Here is an 18,964-nt window from a genome sequence, read left to right on the forward strand (position 1 = left end):
GAGTTTCTGTAAAAAGCCAAATTTCCCCCTAGGGACAAATAAATTGTGTAAGATCTCTGTTTAAGTTTTATTTGCGTGTGTTGTGTTCTGCAGATCCTGTCGTTCAATTTTAAAATACACCATCTGTAAAATATATGCGGATTTGTAAGTTTTGTTTTTTTATTTAAAAATCATTGAAAGAAAGAGAGAGTAAAAAACGTCAATCATTTCAAAATGAGTCACCGCAAGAAAGCGCGTCGGTTAAACAGGATACAGGAGGGCACAAAAGACCCTTAGAAAGAAAGCGAAACAAACGAAATTTCGCCCGGAGGAGCCTCGTCCCATCTCAGCAGTAAGTCCACTTACTTTCTTTATTTCTTTCTTTCTTTCTACTGGCCGGCACGAATGAGGTTGTGGCGTCCCCGACTGTGCGAGCTTTCGGTTTCTCAGGAATCTGCAGAAAGTCCAAGTCGCATTTGTGTCGAGGCGCAGGTCGGTCGGTCGGTCGGAGGTCTTCAGCCTGGTTTATTTCGACCCGTCCATCCATTTCCGAACCCGCTTATCTACGGCACAGACGCGGGGCAGCTGGAGCCTAACCCGGCAAGTCTCGGGTTCAAGGGCAGCAACACCTGAACAAGGCGCCAGTCCATTACAGTGCGAAGACAGACAGACACACACATCGACCATTTGACGCCGTTAACTCGCTTTTATTTGAGCTTTTCAGCTGCCGTGATGTAAACTCGCGTCTGTTATTTGGATTTTGATGCAAAGCGACAGACTGGCACCTCACCTTGCTAACAATTCTCGACTTTGTGTCCCACAAAGGGATGCGCTTTAGTGAGATTTAACGGATTTTAAAAAATTCGGATTCCTTTATTCAGCACTCAGGCCTTGTCTGCGCTCTTCAAAATAACGGTCCTAAAATGGCCTTTTTTGCTGGGCGGTGTGGTTCCTTGTACAAACATCGCTCGATAAAGAACCATTTTATTTTGTGGTCTTTCACATATGAATCTGGTTCTTTGGGCCTTAAAAGGGTTCCCAATATGAGGTCAAAACAGAAATCTTTAATGTCTAATGGACTACTTAGCAGGACGCTGACAGATGGGGGAAAACCTTAACTTGAGCCTGAGTGCAAGAGTCCACATTTGGGATTTTACAAAGGTGTCATCATCTGTTCATTGCTATTTATGCTCCCTCTCATAGATCTAAAGTTCTTTCGGGAACATTTGTATGGATGGTTCTTTTCGGAACCAAAGATTGTTCCAACTATGGCATCACTCTGGAGAACCACTTTGGCACACATTGATTTATAGTGCAGGTTTCTACTGTACTTACAGTCCCTGGCATCAGAGTCTGATCTTTAGTTAGATTAAAACAATAATAAATAGAGAAAAGAGTAAACAGATTGAGATAAAGATTCATATTTACTTGTTCAGAACTGGTGCCCATCCTGGGCTTGTTCCTGCCATGCTCTTATGATGTTAGCCTTCTTACTTATTCAGGGCTGTTGTCCTGTCCAGCACTGCCTCCCTGGCGTTCATGAATGACCTGTTCTTGTCTGAGGTTTTAGTATCTTCAAAAATATGAAAATCCTGTTGTTTTCATTGAAGGTTTAGATCAGAGGTTCTCAAACTCGGTCCTGGGGTCCCCTGTGGCTGCAGGTTTTTGCTCCAACCAACCTCTGTTTTCAATTGGACTCCTGTGCTAATTAAGAGAACTGTTGTTTCCCAGATTCCCTGTTTTCGGAACAAAATACAAATTAGGAAACTACGTTTGTTAAAAAAAAAAAAAAAGTATTAAAATGTACTAAGCAGTTATATGTTTTTTTTTAACAGTATTTTCATCTTGATTGTCATTCTACTTTTCTAGGTGTTCAAATTGTTTAATTCATTATTTACTACTTTGTGGGGCTGACGCGATAGTTGCAGCCTTTCACGATTGAGTGTTTGCTTGGGTTTCTGCTCTGCTTGTTTTTAATTGTCATTATTAAGATTCAATGAAGGGAGCAAACTACACAGAGAAACGGAAAATATAATAAGAAGAGAGTTAAGCATTTAAATCCATAGCAAAACAGAAATATTTCTAAGTTTCTTATAAATGTAAAAATCATGCTGCTGTGCTTTTCTGAAGGTAGAATACAAGATAAATAACAGCAGCTAGTTACATGAGATCAGAGTTATCAGGTGTTGTCACTGATTAGGAATCTGCTTGGAACAAAAACCTGCAGCCACAGTGGACCCCCATGCAGGACCGGGTTTGAGAACCTCTGGTTTAGATGGACAGTTGAGTGTGAAAGGCACAGCACATTCACAAAGTCTTCAGACGTCTCACTTTTCACATTTGCTTACATTGCAGCCTTGTGCTAAAATCATTTAAGTTCATTCTTTCCTCATGAAGTGTCACTCAGTACCTCAGAATGACTGAGCAAAAAGAGGATTTCAGAAAAGTTTACAAATGAATTAAACACAACAAACTGAAATATCCCACTGACACCAATACTCAGACCCCTTTGCTCAGTGCTTACTGAAGCCCCCTTGACAGCCATTGCAGCTCTGCGTCTCCCTGGGTTTGACACAACAAACTTAACATACCTGGATTTGGGGATTTTCTGCCATTCTCATCTGGAGATCCTCTCAAGCTCTACCAATTTGGATGGAGACCATCAGTAGACAGCTGTTATCAAGTCTCTCCAAAGATGGCTGATCAGGTTCAGGTCCTGGCTCTGGCTGGGCCACTGCAGGACAATCCCAGAGTTGTCCCTAAACCACTCCTGTATTGTCTTTGCTTTGTAAGCCTTCAGTCCAATTGGATGTCCAGAGTACTCCGAGCAGCTTCTCCTTCAGGACACGTCTGCACACCGCTCAGCTTCTCCTCAACACTTGTCAGCCTCCCAGTCCCTGATGCTGCCACCACCACCCTTCAACACAGGAATGGTTCTGTGCAGGTGATGAGCAGTGACTGTGCTCCTTTATAGACGTGAAAGGCACTATATAAAATAGATAGATATATATACAGAAAATGCAGTATATGATAGATAACAAAGGTAATATATGATAGACAAGACACTACATAATAGATAGATACAGATAGAAATATAAATATAGATATGAAAGGCACTACATAAAATACAGATGATAGATATAGATAGATAGAAAGACAGATAGATATGAATGGCACTATATAAAATAAAGATAGATTGATAGACAGATAGATGTGAAATGCACTATATAAAATAGATACAGATAGATATATGGATCGAAAATGTAGTATATGATAGACTAGCAAAATACCTGCGCTTCTCAGCGGTGAAGTACTGCCTTAAAATTTTTATTAAGAAGAAAATTAAACCTTTTTAAACTGAGGGAAAATATACCAATAATTATTTAAGGATCTCTTTGTATACCACATTGTGAGTTCGGCCCTCCGGTTGTAATCTGACCAAGCTGTGCGCTGAGCTTACTCTGAGCATGTAACATACAGTCGGCCATGTGAACAGTAATCTTGTCTCAAATCTCACAGCATGGATTGCTGCTGTCACAATCGGTTTGAGTTTCATGGTTTGTTTCAATGACGACAGTATTTACAGGACTCGTGTTGAAGTGACATTCGGCATCTGTCAAGCGTTGTAAGCACACAACTGGTTTCATCGATAAAATCACATCCAGCTTTTGAGAGTTTAAACATTCATAAACATCAAAGTGTCCACTACTGAAATCGTCACCTGTCAGTCTAAGATGTTTAAGAGGCATTGGCGGTTGTCGAAAGGTGTAAAATATTTGGCCATTTCGGTAAACTTGAAAGTGACAACCGAACAATTCAGCGGCAGCCATCAACTCACATGCAGATCCATAGGTGAAGGGCTTAAGCATTTCACTCTTCTAGTGCTCCTGTGTAGTCTAATTATCTCCTGTACGTCATCAGTCCACACCTTGAACCTGTCCAGTCATTCAATACATAAGACACAATGGATATCAAGAGTGAGCCTGATATGGCCGTGCAATATGTAACACAGAGAATGGAAAAGGCAGGTGCCATCTCTGTACATGGAAACCACTCGGTAAGTGACAGTTCTTTGATCGATGGTGATCACCTCGATAGACATGTTAATGGGGGTACGGTTGGAATGATAAAGGAAATGGGTACCTGAACAATGTAAAGTAAGTCTAAAGTACCTACACAATAACTATAAGCGTAATAAATGAACAATAAAACAGCGGAGAAGCCATGGATTAAATAAAAAGGCTGTAGTTATCAGCAGGGAGACGTGAATCCCGTGGCGAAGCAAGGAAGGGAATGAAGAGACCGGAGTGACGGACGGCCTTATATAGGCAGGCAGCCAACAATGTGGGAGGCGTTGGGATGGGGGAACCCAACGCCGCCTCACACGGTGACCGAGCTGCAGGCTATGGACGTATATATGTACGTAAGTAGGATTCAGTTAGCGTTGGGAACACACGTAACAAATTTCTTGAAGATGGGCCCATAAGTAACAAAGACCGTTGAAAAGTTCAATATGGCGGCCGACAGTGGCATCATACCACCGAAATAAGTACCAAATTTCAGCCTTCTACCTACATGGGAAGTTGGAGAATTAGTGACGTTGGAAAGTTCAATATGTCGGCTGACAGTGGCGTCACACCACCGAAATAAGTACGTACATCGGTTTTGGTTAGCGCAGGGAAGCCACCTACCAAATTTCGTGAAGATGGGGTCATGAATAAGAATGTTTAACATGACGGACGTTGTTGACCGCTATGACCGTTATGCGTAGAATTTCGAAATGAAACCTGCTTAACTTTTGTACGTAAGTTGTAAGGAATGAGCCTGCCAAATTTCAGTGTTCTACCTATACGGGAAGTTAGAGAATTAGTGATGAGTGAGTGGGGGCTTTGCCTTTTATTAGTATAAATAAGAAAGGCACTATATGATAGGCAAGACACTATATGATAGATAGATAGATAGATAAAAGTTTATTTGATTCCAGGGAGAAGTTTGTATTTTACAAAAACTCTTTAAAATACGTACATAAATAGGCAAATAAATAAACAAACAAACAAACAAATAAATAAATAAATAGACACTTGCATACTATGATCTGAATGTACACCAGAATGACTACAAAGTAAGAATAGCAAAAAGAAAGAAAACGTCTGCCTTGAGGGCTCCAATGAGGAAGCTTAGAGTGGAAGTCAAACAGCTCAATGTTGGTTTCTTCAGACCAGAGACTCTCATTTCTCACAGTCCTTTATGTGCCTTTTAGCAAACTTTATTTAACCTTCCATGTGTTTTTTATTGAGAAGTAACTTTTGCCTGGCCATCCTTCCATAAAGCCCAGATCAGTGGAGTGCTGCAGTGATGCTCGTCCTTCAGAAAGTTCCTGTGGAGCTCAGCCAGAGTCAGCTCTCTCACCAGGACTCGTCTCCCATGACTGCTCTTTTGGCCAGGCGGCCTGCTCTTGGAAGAGTTGTTGTTGTTGTTCCAAATGTCTTCCAGTTAAGAGTTATGTAGGCTACTGTGCTCTTGGGAATCTTTAATTCTGCAGCCGTCCCCAGATGTGGGCCTTGACACAATTCTGTCTAAAAGCCCTGCAGGCACAGAAAGACATTCTATAAATTAGATAGATAGATGGTAGACAGTAGAGCTTTAGGGACCTTCAAAACTTGACTTGATGTTATTTTGGAGGAATGAGGTGGGCTGAATGGCCTGTTCTTATCTACGTTGATCTGATGCTCTAATGATGGAATGTAAAATAGGTTGATAGAAAAATCATCTGTGCAATAGATAGCTATGTCTGCCGTTTAGTGCTTAGAATGATTCGTATAGAAAGCACTAAATAAGATAAATGAATAGAAAATGTAGTATATAAGCAGACAGAAAAAGAGATAAATATAAAAGCCACAGTACTGGATAAGGTAGACAATGAATATGAAATTGGTGGATCATCTCGAGAAGAAAAAAAAACTGTCTCTACTGTGTACTCCATGCTTTGCTAAACATCTCATAGACTTCTACCCTTAATTTCTCTTCTCGTCTGTCTTCACCCCTCTATTTTCCCTAATAGAAGGCCTTTCAGTTCGTACTTGGGGTATTTTCACCTATTTGTCCTTCCAAATGCTTCGAATTCTGCTAGATTCTTGGGTCGTCTTGCATGCGCTGCTCTCTTGAGGTCTCTCCACAGATTTTCAATGATGTTTAGGTCGGGGGTCTGTGAAGGCCTTGGCAAAACAGTCAGGTTGCACCTCTTGAAGTGCTGCATTGTAGATTTTGAGGTGTGTTTCAGATCATTATCTTTTTGTAGGGCCCATCCTCTTTTTAACTTCCATTTTTTTAAGATGGTGTGACATTTGTGTCTAGAATTTTCTGATATTTATTTGAAACCATTCTTCCCTCTACCATACACAGTAGTAGGACAAGAACACACTCTGTTCAATGCTTGTAGGTACTGGGAATTGGGCAGGGTCATGCGATCCAGCGGCTGTGGGGCATCTATTGGTGAAGAGAGATTCCCTGATCTTGACTTTGCCGTCGATGCTGGAGCTCAATGGAGGCTCTGACTGGGGCTCTTGAGAGGCTGAGTGAAGACTCTGAGGGTCTGGGCTTGCAAGGGTCCTGATAAAAACCAAGATCCAGGCCTTTAATGACAACTTGCGTACAGCCATCAGCAGAGTGTCTGTCTGCGGAGAGAGTGTCAACCTCGTCGAGAGGTTTACTTACCTTGGCAGAGACATTCATGACTCTGATCACTCTTTCTATGAAGCCAGTAGATGGATTTGGTGAGCTTGGGGGGTCATGAGGCTGCTGGAAAGGGGTGTGTGGAGCTCCAGATATCTGCAAAAGGACGAAGGTGCAAGTCTTTTGAGTCCTGGTGCTTCCTGTCTTGCTATATGGTTGCAAGACATGGACGCTATCCAGTGACCTGAGACTTTTTTTTTTTTTTTTTTTATTTATTTATTAATTTTATTACAATCAATACATAGCAATCAAGTTTTTAAAAAAAAAAAATTATGCTAAGAACAGATCGATCCCCACCCTTGAGAGAGAGAGCAAGCCAAGCGTGTAAAATTTAAGGCTTTTAAAAATACCTAAATCAACAAATTCTCTGTGCTTTATAAAATCATTTCAAAATATTACTGATTAGATCCTGCCATGTTTTGAAAAAGTCTGCACAGATCCTCTAACTGAGTATTTGATTTTTCCAATTTTAAATAATATAACACATCAGTTTCCCACTGACTTAAAGAGGAGAGTTTGGGTTCTTCCAGTTTATCAGAATAAGTCTGCGTGCCAACAGTGTAGTGAATGCAATCACAATTTGTTTGTCTTTCTCCACTTTAAGACCCTCTGGAAGAACCCCAAACACAGCTGTTAATGGGTTAGGAGGGATTGTGAGTCCAAGACTGTCTGAGAGGTAATTAAAATTTTTGTCCAGAATAATGTTAATTTGGAGCAGGCCCAGAACATGTGACCTAGTGAGGCTGGGGCTTGGTTGCAGCGTTAGCAGGTTGGATCATGCCCTGGAAACATTTTGGAGAGTTTTAGTGAGACAGATGTGCTCGATATATAATTTTGAGTTGTATAATTGTATGCTTTGCGCATATGGAGCTTGAGTGAATTCTCTGCATTGCTACTTTCCACTCCTTTTCTGATATATTAATTGAGAGGTCATTTTCCCAGTGTCCTCTTGGATCTTTGAAAGGAAGGGATTGTAAAAGGATTTTATATATTGTAGAGATGGAGTCTAACTCCTTGAAATTGAGCAATAATTTTTCCAGCGTGGATGAGGGTGCAAGATGAGGAAAATCTGGAAGGTTCTGTTTAACAAAGTTCCTGATTTGAAGATAGTGAAAGAAATTTGTAGCTGGAATGTTAAATTTGGAATGTAATTGTTCATAGGATGCAAAGGCGTTGTCTATATAAAGATCTCTAAGCAAGTTAATTCCAAATTTTTCCAGATATTAAAACTGCATATGTTTGTGAGGGTTGAAAGAGGTGGTTCTTTTGCAGGGTGCCACAGAAAGAAGCTTCTCCGTCTTAAAATGCTTTCTACATTGGTTCCAGATTCTAAGTGAGTGGAGCACAATTGGGTTATTAGTGTATTGCCGATAGCGTGTGTTTATTGGAGCACAAAGCAAGGAATACAAAGAAGTACTGCAGGATTTTACTTCTATTGCGGTCCATGCCTGTGTATGTTCTTCTATTTGTGTCCAGGTTCTTATCGACTGTATATTTGCGCCCAGTAATAAAACTGGAAGTTAGGTAGAGCCATGCCGCCTTCTGCCTTTTGTCTTTGTAGGGTCGCTCTTTTGATGCGTGGATGTTTAGAATTCCAAATAAATGAGGTTATTGTTGAATCTAATTGCTTAAAGAACGATTTATTAATGTATATTGGTATGTTTTGAAATAAAAAGGAGCTTAGGAAGAATATTCATCTTAACAGTGTTAATTCTTCCAGCTAGTGTGAGATGAAGGGTTGACCATCTATGCAAGTCTTGTTTAATTTTTTCCATACAGACGACGAAATTTTTTGATAAAGAGCTTTATGTTTACTTGTGATGTTTACGAGGTATTTAAACTGTTCTGCAATGATAAAAGGAAGGGTGTCTAATCTAATATTATATGCTTGCGAATTCACGGAAAGAGTACACTTTTATTCAGATTAATTCTGAGACCAGAGAGCTTTTGAAATTCTGTGAGTGCTGCTAAGACTGCAGGCACAGAATTTTCTGGATCCGATATATACAGTACCATGTCATCTGCATATAATGAGATTTTCTGTTCCAGTCCTTCTCTGCTAATCCCCTTTATCTGATCAGTATTTCGACAATGTATTGCCAGTGGTTCAATGGCAATTGCAAACAGCAGTGGTGACAAAGGGCATCCTTGTCTTGTGCCACGTTCTAGTTTAAAGTAGTCTGAGCAAATGTTATTGATGCAAACTGAAGCTTCTGGGTTAGTATACAGTAATTTAATCCATGCACAAATGTTGGGCCAAACCCAAACTTCTCCAAAATAGTAAAAGGTATTTCCATTCAATCATGTCGAATGCTTTTCTGCATCCAATGATAATAATATTTCTGGGGTGTTTGATTTAGTTGGTGAGTATATTACATTAAACAGGCGTCGAAGATTTGAAGATAAGTGTCGGCCCCTAATAAATCCAGTTTGGTCTTGTGATATTATTAGGGAGCACTTTCTCCATCCTTCTAGCTATGATTTTAGAGAGTATTTTAACGTCGTTATTCAGAAGTGAAATTGGTCTGTATGATGCACATTGTAATAAGTCCTTATTTTGTTTTGGAAAGACAGTGATTAGTGCTTGGCGAAAGGTTTGTGGAAGAGATTGGTTATCTCTGGCTTCTGTAAATGTTGCTAATAGGAGGGAGCTAGCTGAGCGGAGAATTTCTTGTAAAACTCTGCAGGGTAGCCATCAGGGCCTGCTGCTTTTCCACCTTGGAGTGACTTTATAGCATCCAGTAATTCTGATAATGACAGAGGTTTATCGAGCTCCTCCACACTAATAGCGTCAATTTGTGGTATCTGTAATTTATCCAGAAATGCATTAGATTGTATATTGTCTTCTTTAAACTCAGTAGTATATAGGGATTTATAGTAGTCTCTAAAAGTGTACATTATATTTTTGTGTTCGATGATTTTATCTCCATTAGTGTTAGTAATTACGAGATTGCGTTGCACTTCTTGCTTGTGAATTTGTTGCTAAAAGCTTATTAGCTTTCTCTCCATGTTCATAATAATGATGTCTGGATTTGTAAATTAGTTGTTCGGTTTCTTTAGTTGTCAAGAGGTTTAATTCTGAATGTAGAGCCTGCCTCCTCTTATGTAGAGTCTCGCTTGGTAGTCTGGCATGTTCTTCATCTATTTTAGTAATTTCGCTTTTTATCTCTGCTACTTTCTTGCGGATTTATTTCTGTGGGAAAGATATGAGATAATCTGTCCTCTTAAGAAGGCCTTAAGAGTTTCCCAGAGTATTCCTGCAGAGATCTCAGGGGATGTATTTGTCTCTAGAAAGAATTCAATTTGTTTGGATATAAATTCAGTACAATTCTCGTCAGCTAATAGAAGCGGATTGAGGCGCCATCTGGGGTGAGTGTATGGGGCTTAGTAATTTCAGCTCCAAGATCATCGGAGCATGGTCTGAAATAACAATAGCATCGTATTTACAAGATTTAATCTTAGGCAAGAAGTTATTATCTATAAAGAAGTAATCAATCCTTGAGTAGCAATGATGTACTGGTGAGTAGAAAGAATATGTTCTTGAATTTGGGTTTAAAACCTCCAGGGATCTGATAAGTTGTGATCAGTTATAAACTTTGTAATTATCTTTGCGGTGTTAGTTGCGTTCCCCTGTGGAGGAAGTCTTATCTAAAAGTGGATTTAGAACACAATTAAAGTCCCCAGCCATTATAAGTTTATGAGTGTTCAGATTGGGAATGGATGCAAATAAATTTTGTATAAATTCCTTATCATCAACATTAGGTGCATAAACATTTATCAAAATCATTTTACAGTTAGATAAGTCTCCCATGACCATCACATATCTCCCTTCAGGATCCAATACTACATCTGATGCTACAAATGGTACTGTTCTATGTATGAGAATTCCCACCCCTCTAGTTTTCTTTGTAAAACTAGAATGGAACATTTGGCCAGTCCAGTCTTTTGCAGCGGAACTGATCCTTACTTAGTAAGTGGGTTTCCTGTAAAAATACTATTTTAGCATTTAGACCTGTTAGGTGAGAAAGTACTTTCTTTCTCTTTAATTCGTGATTCAGGCCTTTAACATTCCAGCTTACGAAGTTAACTGTCCCATCATGGAGACACTGATTCTGAGTTTTTGGTGTCATATTATAGTCTTAACTGGAAGTGAAATAGTTTAGGTCTTAATTTCCTATTCCCCCAAGAGTTGTTGCCATGCAGCTTATTATTACGTTGATAGTTATAATTATAAAGATTGAGATGATAGATTAGATATAGATCAAGCCTGCTCTCTTTCTCTTCCCCTTAACCCCCACCCTCCCTTTTTGCCTCCCCAGGTGAGGCTAAAACCCACTTCATGCAGTCCCAGTCCTCTGACATACCCAGAGACAGAGCACGTCCAAAGCACATCAAGCCCCCATGCAGTGGCTTTAAGGTTAAAAGATAGAGATATCTGTTACCAATATAGTCTTTAAAAGAGGAAAAAAAAAAAAAAGAAAAGAATTTTGCACTTAATATATATATATATATATATATATATATACATATATATATATATATATATATATACATACATACATACATATAATCTTCATCAATTTTAGTGCATTAAGATGATATCCCCAGATAATAAACCCAGGTGATGGTGTTAAAGATGTGTCCAAAACAAGCATAACAAGTCTTAATGCAGTAATAGCAATAACAGCAAACCAAGGGTATGATATTGAACAGTCTCATTTAGGGTACACATGAAATAATTAGAAAAGAAAAAAAAAGAGGAGGAAAACGTAATTAAGCACAATAAAACACAAACATTTAGCCCTAGTAATACTAAGTAATGATAAGTAATAAGTAAGTAATAATAATATAAGAATATGAGAATATATGCTGATAAAAAACCCGTATTTTAAAACAAATAGAACAGACAGTAGATTATTAATCCTAGCTTTATCATTTACCGCCATGACTCACAATTATGTATCAGAATAGTCCGGGATCAGCTTTCTTAACTCATTTTCTGCCTCCTCCTTGCTAGCGAAAACATAGAAATGACCCTGCCATTCCACTTTCAGTTTTGCGGATACAGGAGGCCGTATTTGACATTGGCTTGCCGTAGCCGCTGTTTAATATTATAGAAGGCGGCGTTTGATAGCTGTTGCTGGAGAGAAGTCAGGGAAGACGCGAATGTGGCAATCTTCATATATAATATCTTCCTTTTTTTTCCTGAGGAGTTCCATCACCTCTAACTTAAATGATAATCGTTCAAAACGGACTATAAAAGATCTTGGTCGGGGTCTGACGGTGTTTGATCCGCGTACGCGGTAAGCCGCTGCTATCTCAGATTCTGCTTTAAAGTCGCCCCCGATTATTTTAGAAAAAAGTTCAGTTGCGAATTTCACCGGGTTTAAACTTTCTCGATTCTCCGGCAAGCCTTCAATTCTGACATTATACCTTCTATTCCCATCTTCTAAAGCAGCCAGTCTGTCTCCAAGTTTTTCTCCGAGTTTTTTACATTCCGAACTGACATTTACTGCTCTTTCCTCGGCACTGGCAGCTAGATGTTCGGCTATTTCGATCCGATTCGTGAATGTCTCACTAAGATGCTCCAATCGATCAGCAAGCGTGCTCAGTTTAGCGAGTTTTTCTCAATGCGCTCTTCAATTTTACCCAGCACCTGTCGAAGTTCAAGCTGTACCTCTTGACGAGCCTTTCATTTGCCTGTTGGATTTCCTGTCGCAGACATTCATTGGCCTGTTTCATCTCCTGTTTCAGTCTCTCATGTGCCTTTGCCGTTGCTTTCTCATTAGCCTTCTCGCTTTTCTTTATATCTTGCCTGAGGTCAGCGAGCAACACTTTCAGTTCAGATAGCTCAAATGTGCCTTCTTGTACCGTAGATGAAGCAGCAGACTCTGCTGAAGCGGTGTCCCGCTGCTCCAGTCCCGCGTGATTGCGTAACTGAAGCCGCGGACCTCCCGGCCTTTTCCAGTTTCAGGTAATCCTCTCCAATCGGCGAGCTATCCACATCTGCACTCACGATCGCACCTTCGCTCCCCTTTTCGCTCTCAGCGGCGACGATGTAGCGGACCGTGGTCCCGAGGAGTCTGTACTTTCGCCCATCTGATCCAGGTCTGTCTCTGAGAGGCCGTATCTCGAACTAGGGCTTGCTGATCGCAGCTTGGATGTAGCTTTAGTCTTGATTCTTTCGGACCCCCCTTCTTGTTGGCCATGTTTATATGTGTTTACATATACTGTAGCGGTCCCTCTCGGGTTGAATAAATACAGGATATCTCAGAATAATAAGCAAATAATATGAAAAATAGCACCACTGCTAGCGGAGCTCCACTTCAGACGTCCATCTCTCGCATCGGACGCCAACTGGGATCCCAATCTGTTTCATCGTGTGGTGGGTACAGCAACTCACCATACCACTGCATGTTCCCCAACCTGACCTTCCCTGTACTAATGGCACATTCCCTATGCTACTGGCTGCAACACAAACTCAAAGCCTGATCGAACGACTGCCATGCTTAATAGTTGGAGACGTGTTCTTTTTTTTAGAATTCGGCCCTCTGTTTTCTCCAAACATACCTTTGCACATTGAGGCCAAAAAGGTCTCTTTTGACTTCATCAGTTCACAGGCGTGCATCCGGTGTGTTTAAATGTTCATTTGCAGAGTTCAGCGCTCTGAATTTTGTGGTTAGGACACAAGAAAGGTTTTCTTCTGCTGACTCTACCATGAAGGTCATATTTGGTCAGGGGCCTCTGCACAGTAGAATAGTGGACCACCACTCCAGCATCTGCCAAATCTTCCTGTTGGTCTTTTGTAGTCACCCATGGCCTTTCTAGTTATCCAATGAGCAGTTCTTTCAGAAGGTTTTCTTGGTCTTCTAGACCTCAATTTGACCTCCACAATTTCTGTTACTGCTATTTCTTAGTAACAGTATATTCTTTGCATTTATATAGCGCAATTTTCACCATTCAAATCACTCAGCAATTGCAGGTTAAGTCAAGGGACCAACAGAGCAGAGTCGCTTTTGGCATTTACGGGATTCAAACCGGCAAGTGCAGATCCCTAGCCTCCGAGCCACCACTCTGCATTTACGATTATGAACTGAGGAAGCAGCAACCTGAAAATGCATTGCCATCTTCTTGTAGCTCTTGTTCTCTGCTTTGTGAACCGTCAGTTTTTTTTAGTTTTCAGAGTGCTAAGCAGTTGCTTAGAGTAGCCCATGGCTGCTGATTGTTGGCACAAGCTGTGAGGAGTCCGAGAATTGATACATCTTTAGCATGGGCATCACTGGGGGTTTCCTAACGGTGACTGTGAACAAGCCCAGACGAACTAATGAAGGTCTGAGACCACCTTGGGAAAAGTTATCAGAGACCTCAAATATCTTGGTGTGCCTAAAACATTAGAATGGTGCTCCTTTTGCTCTTTCATTGTACAAAACAAAAAACAAGACACTAATCTGGCATAAAATGCTGAAAAGCAATGCGTCATCTGGAACTTGATGCCTCTTGGTGATCACTTCATCTTCTGCTCATTTAGCTATTCACACTAATAGACATTTTAAACAAGGGGGCTTAAATGTTTGCAAACCACTTTATGTTCTAAAACAAACTATTGCAATTTTTGTATATTACAATATATTTTCCAATGTATAAAATACATATTTTTCAATACATTTAAAAATATTGCAATATACTGTAAAGTGTATATATAACATGCTATTAAATATGCTGTAAATTCTAGTTTTAATACAATACAAGGGGGCTTTGCCCCCTGCCCACTTCGCAACCCAGCCCATCAAAGGCTTGCGCTACGTGCCAGACACTTCACGTCTCTGCCACTCACGTATGTGGATTTCACTTTCACCAAACAGCAAATCTTTTAATTTTCACAGATACGCCTCTTCATTGGAAGAAGAAACACTACTTTTTCCTGAAGGCAACACGAATTAGACAATCTACTAAGTCTACAACTTAAAGGTTAAACCCCGAACAATATATTCAATCTCTTTTCACTGTTCCGTTATTCCACCGAGTAATAATTTCCGTTCGTTTGTGCTAATGCGATCTTTACTATAATTTTTTTTTGAGACTTTCGAATTTTAGTACTTTCATAATCTCTAGCCTGCTCTGCATGTGTATCACTCCAACGTTTTTGAATTCTTTATGACCTTCTACTTTGTCATCTACTCTTTGTCTTTTATTTCCGGCCCCGGGTGTGGTTAAATCTCTTGGCACAAAGACTTGTCTTGCAGGACGTGAAAGTATCTCTTTGAAAAAGTCACGTCTCGTCCTTGGCTAAAATGTCTCGTCTTGTCCCTGGATTTTTTTTATTATAAATAGAGAGATACAATATATATTTTATAGATTTCAGATATTTCAATATATTCCAATATTTTTTTGTATATTAACTTTCCACTAGTAAGAAAATTTGCATAAGAATGGTGTAATGTTCTAGAGCTGTGGCTCCCACACTCTGTCCTGGGGACCCCCTGTGGCTGCAGATTTTTGTTCCAATCAGCTTCTGTTTTTCATTGGACTCTTAGCCTAATTAAGCGAGTTGTTATTATTTCCCAGTTTCTGTGTTTTGGAGTCAATGTAGTAATTACAATTCTACAAGATTGGTAGATTTTAATTAAAATGTAATAAGCAATTGTATTGGGAATGTGTATTTTTTTTTTAAGTCATTAACAGTATTTTCAACTTAATTTGCATTCTGCTTTTCCAGGTGTTCTGGTTATAGAATTGATTACTTACTAATTAACGGGTCTGACACGGAAGTCGTTGCTGCTTTCATCATTCTGGGTGCCTGCTGTGCTGGTTGTTAATTGTCATTATTAGGGATAAATGAAGGGAGCAAACTACACAGGAAAAGGGGAAAATAATAGACAAGCAACAAAAGAGTGTTAAGCATTTATAGCTTTAGACAAAAACAAATATTTCTAAGTGCCTTATAACGGTGTTCTGAATGCAGAATAAGAGAAGAGTAAAAACAAGAGCAGCTAATTAAATGAGATCAGTTGTTCTCAATTATTATCACTGATTGTGAATCTAGTTGGAACAAAAACCTGCAGCCACAGGGGGTCCCCAGGACAGAGTCTGGGAACCCCTGTTCGAGATGCATTTGCAATTAAACTTGTTAGCGTGACAGTAGTCATCCCTAGAAACTAATACTGAAGAGATACAAATTGAACACATTGCTAACTTATTTTAACAATGTCAAAGCAACCCGAAAAGAACCTGGAAGAATACTGCGACTTAATAAAGTATGTGAAATCAAAATATCGAGCTTCAGTATACGTGCTTCAGAGTGGAATACGTCACAGTGTGATGGCACTCAGAAATTGGATTCACTTGGAAGCCCGTGTTTGTAATTTTTTCCATGTAAAAACAAACTATAAACGATGTTTCAGAGCCACGGCTCTGCATGTCGCATACACAATGCGTTTACCAATATGTACATTGCATTTTATTAATAGAAATTTATGCTTGATTACAATTCAGATATAATCTTAAAATCCATATATTTGAACTACATATATTTTACCCTAAATAGCAAGATATGGCAATTTTTTTGTGTGTATATATATATAGCAATACATTTCATTTTTTAAGGGTTTGGAAGATTGGTCAGGTGCTTGATGTAAAGGATTTATTTATAACCAAGAGATTTATCTGCACGTTCACGTTTAAAATGTTAATTAATATGATTACATGGAGTAGAACTGGTTTTGTCCAGTTACTCTCTCTTTCGTTCGCTCTCTCACACATACACACACACACACACACACACACACACACACACACACACACACACACACACACACACACACACACACACACACCCAGAGGACAATCTGGAGAGGCCCGTGACCTTTGAGATGTGGGAAGAAAATTAAAATGAGGAAAACATGCACACACCATACTGACAAAGACCTAGCTGGGTTTCAAATCCAAAACTTCATTCCACCGTACCAGCCTCGTGTCACACAACAGTACTGTGCTGTGGTCTGCTATTTGACTTTCCATTTTTTTTTTGTAATTATTTGTCAGCAAAGCCCCCCCTTCCGTGTCTAAGTGGCTCGGAATCTTTATTTGTCACATTAACAGAGGAATGGTAAGAGTGATTCATTCACACCTCATATGAGTAATAGGGCATCTGTCAGATGAAGTGGTAGAATTAAAGATCAAGAAAAAGCCACCTGGTTTGAGGTGCAGTGGTTTGCCTGCTTTTCACAGCAAACGTGAGTGTCATAAATAGATAGAAGTGACAAAGGTGCCATAGGACTGGAGGTGCAGGGTCAGAGCCTTGCGTGTCACAGGTTTATTGAAGTAGGCAGTGATGACAGGAGATCAGTTGGGTGTTCTTGAATTCATTAATTATTCCATAGCTGAAGAGAAAACCTTAACATTTAAATAAAGCATCTGGATGAGCTGTTACAGTGGCAGGAAAAAGTATGTGAACCCTTTGGAAATAACTACAATCAGGCATAAATTATCATAAAATATGGTTTGATCTTCATCTAAGTTACAATAATGAACAAACACAATCCACTTTAACTACTAACGTACTCATTTTCTTATTGTTCTTCTTCAATAAACTAAATATAACATTCAGGCATTCACAGCGCAGGTTGGAAAAAGTCTGTGAACCCCTAGGCCGATGACTCTACCAAATGCTAACTAATGTCACAAGAGTCCAACCAATGAAATGAGATTGGAGGTGTGATTTACAGGTATGTTGACCAATAAAGAGTCCAGCATTGTGAGTCTGCTGTTCATAAGAAGTTTCTGCTGCTGTGAAGCAGAAATGTCAGAAGACCTGCAATCAAAAATTGTTGATTTGCATGAAGCTAGCAGGAGTTATAAAGTCATTTCAAAAGTTAAGATATTCACCAGCCCACAGTTAGATAAAGGGGACATAACGGGAGATGATTTAATACTGTGGCTGCTCTCTCTAGAAGTGGGTGCTCAGCCAAGATGACTCAAAAGGCACAACACAAAGCTCAATGAAGTAAAGAAAAAAACATAGAGTAACAGCTGAAGGCTTGAAGGAATCATTGGAACAGGTGAACATCTACGTTCATGAATCTACCATACGCTAAACATTAAACAGGCATGACGACCATGACAGGGCACCAAAGAGGAAGCTGCTGCTCTCCATAAAAACAAAATTGCAGCATCTCTCATGCCTGGCATAGACCATTTTGAGAAGCCACAGTGACAAATGGGAATATGTTTTGTGGCCTGATGATACTAAACGAGCTAGTTTATCTATTAGGTGATATAGGCAGCCACCTGGGGCGCCAGCATCCGAGGGGTATCATTTATGAAAGTTAAGGGGCTCGTACTCTGGGTACTGAAACTTTGTTGAACTGTGATGATAATGAGTGGGCACTGTTACCCACTGGGTGTGGTTTATGAAAATAAAAGTGCACAAGCTCTACATATTAGGGGTCCAAGCTCCTTAAAACGTCAGTGGTATATACACAAAGGGGAGCTGTCTGTAATACAGAAGGGATGCCCCGAAGGAGAAACATGCCCCGGTCATAATACAGAAGAGATGCCCCGAAGGAGAAACCTGCCCTGGTCATCATACTCTGATGGTACTGAGTGGGCGCTGTTACCCACTGGCTGAAATTTATGAAAGTATAAGGGCACAAGCTCTGTACATTATGAGGCAGACGCATCCTTAAAATCCATGGTATACATACAAAGGTGCATTGTTTCTGCTATTGATGGGATATGCGACAAACAACGCTCTGGACACTAAGGGGGCACATGCCCTGGTCATCGAACTCTGATGATTCTGAGTAACCGCTGTTACTTACTGGGTACCCACTGTTAATTTTATTTGATTGAGTTTTTATGAAGTAGCTACATGTGCTACTCAGCTCTGTGATGTTTGTTTGTTGGTAGAATCCCCAAGAGGCGTGGCCCACTTGTCCATCACCATTAAGAGACCGCCCCAGCTCTACAAAGGCAGGCTGGGAATTGGAGTCCATTGTGTTTCACTTTGAATGGTTTCTGGGAGGCTGTTTGGGAGGATTGTTTTCCACTTTGTATTTCTGTCTTCCTTTAACCTTTTGCTATGAATTTAGAGTTTTGCTTAAGGATTGTGATTTGGATTTGGTGTTTATTGGATTGTCCGTTTGGGCAACTCTTTCTTTGCCTTTTTTACTCAATATGTTTATTTATAAGAATTGTTTGGAGGTCTATTTTTAATTCCAAAAATGCTGGGACAGTATGGAAAATGCTAGTAAAA

At 39.9% G+C, this 18,964-nt stretch overlaps 1 protein-coding gene across 1 annotated transcript in view; it reads left to right on the forward strand.

Annotated features, from left to right (window-relative positions):
- The first annotated feature begins 266 nt into the window (after positions 1 to 266).
- Positions 267 to 18,964, forward strand: part of LOC120540073 — a 49,974-nt gene continuing 31,276 nt past the window's right edge. The window contains exon 1 of the mRNA XM_039770547.1: positions 267 to 331. The gene's annotated coding sequence lies outside the window, so the exon portion shown is untranslated. The remainder of the gene's footprint in view (positions 332 to 18,964) is intronic.

The sequence above is a fragment of the Polypterus senegalus genome, chromosome 12 (assembly GCF_016835505.1).
Source record: "Polypterus senegalus isolate Bchr_013 chromosome 12, ASM1683550v1, whole genome shotgun sequence".
In the NCBI taxonomy this organism is placed as follows: domain Eukaryota; kingdom Metazoa; phylum Chordata; class Cladistia; order Polypteriformes; family Polypteridae; genus Polypterus; species Polypterus senegalus.